Raw genomic sequence first — 5,419 nt, forward strand, 5'->3', positions numbered from 1 at the left:
TTTCTCTAGTACTAAAAATTTCAGATTTGGTTTATTCCAGATCTGGTTTTTAGTACTGGTAGTATCTCAAATCACCCAAGCTTTCAAGTTCAAGCATTGATTCAAGTAAATAGGCTCCTTCAGTAGTCTTCTCTCCCCCCTCTCATTCTCTCTTCTGACTACCATTTCTTTCGTAATTTAAGATTTTAATTTTAGTCGTTACATTATTGCTATCCCTTTCCCCCAAGGTTCATGGCTAGTGTATGTGTTGGATTGGCCCCTCCTAGCCATAGAACCATCAATTTATTATTTTTATTTTAATTGTCTCACTTTCCTTAAAGCCAAGTAGAGTAACCCTTGTAAGAGTGACTCTCTGGTCAAGTAGGGAAGCTCATATTATGATGCATCCCTCAGGCTAAGTAGAGAAACCTACTTGTGAATCTCTCTCTAGCTTTCTCCCCTTTCTTTTACTTTATTTTTATTTCAGCATTTTTTTTCTTTTATTTATTTATTTATTTTTAAATTACGTGGGTTATTTATTTTCAGTTATTTATTTATTTAATTTTAATTACGTGGCTTGCGTCTTTAAATTCTCAGATGACGAATGGTTAGGACGTTATTTTAGATACATATGTTTAGGACGATAATTAGAATTAGATCACAACCATTAATCGGTTCACTTTAGTATTATTAAAAGAAATAAAAAAATAAAGTAGTTGCTCTCCTTGTGTTCGACCCGTAGCTATACTGATCCATACGCTTGCGGTTACATTTTAAATTCCACCAAGTTTTTGGCGCCGTTGTTGGGGAGACAGTTTCATGTTATTTTTCGCTTTCTTTTGGTAAATCGGAGTGCTTTGTTTGCTTTGTTTTGTTTTTCCTTTTCTTTTATTGAATTTTTGAGAAGAACAACTTGCAATAATAGTGGTATCGATAGAGGTCACCATGCCTCACAGTATGATAAAGACAGGTTTCACCCTGTAGCAGTACCTCAGGAATTGACCTGAGCAACCCCGGATCCCTGCCGGTAAGCTCCTAAAAAGCCAAAAAAGTCAAAAAAACCAAAAAAATCAAAAAAAATCAAAAAAATATAAAAAAATCATAAAAAAAAAGTTTTTCTATCTATTCTTTTGTGCTTGTCTTACTCTAGTTGTGGGTAGTTTACTCTTGCATGAGTGTTAGGTGGGTACATAATACTAAGAATCGGTTAGAAAGAAGAGATCCAACAAGTAGTGACCCTATACGTTTGCTCCCTTTAAAACCCTTCAATGTGGCAGACCAACAACAAAATCCTTCACTTGAATCTCTGAAAGATAGGTTCTACCCTGCTAGAACAGCCCAACCTTCCTGCATAGTTCTACCACAAGCCCAGGGCAATAATTTTGAATTCAAATCTCAATACATCACTATGTTGCCCCACTTTCATGGGTTGACCTCTGAGGATGCATACCTATTTCTAAGAGAATTTAAAGAGGTATGTGTTCTAATTAAGATCCAACAGCTTTCTGATGATGCTGTTAAGCTTAGGTTTATCACTTTTGCATTAAAAGACCAAGCTAAGAAGTGGTTGTATGGGTTACTCACAAATTCCATAACCTCATGGGAACAGTTCACAGTTGTCTTCCTTAAGAAGTTTTTCCCAACTCACAAGACCAATAAGCTTAGAAATGATATCCTTCAGTTTAGGCAAAAGCCTAGTGAGTCATTTTCCAAACTTATGGAGAGATTTAAGGATCTCCTCCAAGAATGCCCCCACCATGGCCTAGACCAATGGCATTTATGTCAAATAATTTATGAGGGTATTGATTATCCAACTAAATAAATGATAGAGTCTATGTGCCCTGAGGGATTCACATCCTTTACAGATGAAGGAAAGGCATGGAAATTCTTACTTAACTTAGCTAACAAAATCCGTGAGTGGGAATCAACCCAAGAGAGTGAAAGAACCATAGGAGGACAAGGATATTTTGTGGATGGGATAGTAGCCAAGGAAGCCCATTTGGATAGCCTAATCAAGAGAATTGAGGCTATTGTTCCTAGAGACCCATCATCAGTCAATTTGGTTAAGATTTGTGCTTGGTGCCAGTCCCCTAGACATCTCATAGAAGAAAGCCCCAACACCTCTAGGGGCACTTCTAATGATAGTGTTAATGCCTTATACCAGAATAATCCATATAGTAATACCTACAATCCAGGATGGAGAAATCACCCAAATTTCTCTTGGAATCAGGGCAACCAAGCAGGGCCTTCCAATTTTCATAATCAAGGTCAACCTGGACTCTAAAGGCCTCCCTTTGCACAACAATCTTTTTCCCAAAATACTTTTCCTAGGTCAAATGTAGAACCTCAGGCTAGTTTTCCTAGGGCCCCTCTCCTATAATCTTATCAGCAACCCCCTGGGTTTACCAACACTGGAGAGGCAAGTAGAATAAGTGACTTGGAAAAAAATTTGGCCCTCCTCATGACAAGCCATCAAAATCTTACGAAGAGAACTCACTCAAGTTGTCTCAATTATGCGTGAGAGGGAGAAATGAACTTTACCCAGTCAACCAGAGCCTAACCCTAGGCATCATCAGCCTATTAGTTCACAAACATCAACTAATGCACCACTGAATATAGTATAAGGTCAGACCCAACAAGGGCCCTCTAACCAATGTAATGTTGTTTATGCCCTTAGGAGTGGTAGAGAGTACCAACAGAGCGTTCCTAAATCTTCCTCATCTATTACTCATATTAACTCTCCTTCAGTTGAGGACACAAGTGTGCCTCTTGTTTCAGGTTCGTCTGATGAACCTAAAGATTTTTCTGAAACTAAAGATGATTTGGTTGAGGAAACCAAAAATGATTCTTCTGAACAGGGGTAAATCCCTAACAGTCCTTATGTTCATCCTGTCCCATTTCCTAATCGCTTGGTAAACAAAAAGAAGACTGCTTCCATGGACAAAATTTTAGAAGTCTTCAAAAAGGTAGAAGTGAACATCCCTCTTTTGGATGCCATATCCCAGATCCCCGCCTATGCAAAGGTACTGAAAGATTTGTGTACTCACAAACGTATCACTAGTGTGCCCAAAAAGGCGTTCTTGGCAGGTAACATTAGTTCCATAATTACTCAGCCTATAGCAGCCAAGTATAAGGATCCAGGGAGCCCTACCATATCTTGTGTCATAGGCAACACCTACATTGAGCATGCCTTACTTGACCTTGGCGCAAGTGTGAATCTTTTACCTTACCATGTGTACAAGCAACTTGGATTAGAAGAATTGAAAGCCACTGGAACTACTCTTCAGTTGGCAGATAGGTCTGTTAAAATTCCTAAAGGGATGGTTGAGGATGTCTTACTAAAGGTGGGGAAATTTATTTTCCCTGTTGATTTCATTGTGTTAGATACCAAGCCCTTCTCAACCAAGGATGAGATCCCAATAATTCTAGGAAGACCATTCTTGGCTACCAGTAATGCATTAATCAACTGCCAGAATGGTTTCCTAAGATTATCTTTTGGTAACCAAACTATTGAGTTTAACATGTTTAGGATAGGCAAGCAACCACATATGGAAGAAGAGATTAATATGATTGAGGATTTTTTGGATTTTTCTGGTGATTTAATTACCAACTTTGATATTAATTTTGATTCAGAATTCCAAGAGTGTATGGATGAGTTGGATAAAGTTTGTGAAACTTTCTTTTCTAAAGTCTTGAGTCTTCACACACCTATGGAGCCCATAGGACCCCTTTCCAATTCCATTCCCAAACCTTCCATAGTTGAGCCCCCTAAGCTAGATCTTAAGGAGTTGCCATCTAATTTGAGATACGCTTTCCTAGGGCCTGACCAGACTCTTCCTGTAATAATTTCTTCAAATTTGACTTCTAGCCAGGAAGGGGAGTTACTTAAAGTGTTAAAAGATAATAAAGAAGCCCTAGGTTGGACCATGACTGATATCAAGGGTATAAGCCCTTCTATTGTGCAACATCATATACATCTTATGGAGGATTCCAAACCATCCACGGAACCCCGAAGAAGAGCTAACCCAGTGATGATGGAAGCTATTAAGAAAGAGATCCTAAAGTGCTTGGATCTTGGAATAATTTATCCTATTTCTGATAGCCAATGGGTAAGCTTAGTTCACGTAGTGCCTAAGAAGTCTGGTGTGGCTATAGTTCCCAATGCCAATAATTAACTAATTCTAACCCGTGTCCAATCTGGGTGGAGAGTGTGCATAGACTACAGGAAGCTTAATGTGGCAACCTGGAAGGACCACTTTCCATTGCCATTCATTGACCAGATGTTAAAGAGGTTAGCTAGACATGAATACTATTGTTTTCTTGATGGATATTTCAGCTATAACCAGATCCCAATTGCTTTAGAGGACCAATATAAGACAACTTTTACATGTCCATATGGAACATTTGCTTACAAGTGCATACCTTTTGGGATTTGCAATGCCCCTGCTACATTCCAATAATGCATGATGAGCATATTTTCTGACATGGTCGAAAATTTCTTAGAAGTATTTATAGATGACTTTTCAATTCACGGGAATTCCTATTCTTAATGTCTTCATCATCTTTCTCTAGTTTTGAAAAGGTGCATATCTAAGAATTTAATTTTGAATTGGGAGAAATGCCATTTTATGGTTAAATCTGGTATTGTTTTAGGCCATGTAATATCCAAGGAGGGAATTAAGGTAGATAGAGCTAAACTAGATTTAATTGATAATTTACCACCACCTTAATCTGTTAAGGACGTCCGATCTTTTCTAGGGCATGTGGGCTTCTACAGAAGGTTTATTAAGAACTTTAGTCAGTTAGCCCAACCTCTCACTTCATTACTTGCCAAAGATCAAATTTTTGAGTTTTTTAAAGAGTGCCTAGAATCCTTCAGACAACTTAAGAAGGAGTTGACCAGTGCACCCATTGTTCAACCACCTGTTTGGACTGAACCTTTTGAAATAATGTGCGATGCTTCAAATTTTACCATAGGAGCGATTTTAGGTCAAAGGATTAATAAGTTATCCACTGTCATTTATTATGCTAGTAAGACCTTAAATGATGCACAACTCAATTATACAACCACTAAAAAAGAATTTTTAGCGGTTGTGTTTGCATTAGAAAAGTTTCGGTCTTACTTAGTTGGTTCACATGTGGTGGTGTATACTGATCATTCTACTCTCAGATACTTAGTTTAGAAGAAGGATGCCAAAGCCCATCTCATTAGGTGGGTTTTAATTTTGTAAGAGTTTGATTTAGAAATTAGGGATAAAAAATGAGTTGAAAACCTAGTTGTAGACCATTTATCCCAGCTTTCGAATTCCTTGACTGTCAATTCTCAAGTTAACGAGAACTTTCCAGATGAACAGTTATTTGCAGTGTCCAGTGAATCATGGTTTGCTGACATTGTCAACTTCTTAGTTTTGAGTGTGACTCTGGATCACTGGTCCACCTA

General features: G+C 38.0%; 1 non-coding gene across 1 annotated transcript; it reads right to left on the reverse strand.

Annotated features, from left to right (window-relative positions):
• Nucleotides 1-1,636: 1,636 nt before the first annotated feature.
• On the reverse strand, nt 1,637-1,743 carry LOC122087817. Its single transcript, XR_006142882.1, has one exon. It is a non-coding gene; the product is annotated as a small nucleolar RNA R71 (small nucleolar RNA).
• Between the last annotated feature and the right edge of the window lie 3,676 nt (nt 1,744-5,419).

Source organism: Macadamia integrifolia, chromosome 8 (genome assembly GCF_013358625.1).
Source record: "Macadamia integrifolia cultivar HAES 741 chromosome 8, SCU_Mint_v3, whole genome shotgun sequence".
Classification (NCBI taxonomy): domain Eukaryota; kingdom Viridiplantae; phylum Streptophyta; class Magnoliopsida; order Proteales; family Proteaceae; genus Macadamia; species Macadamia integrifolia.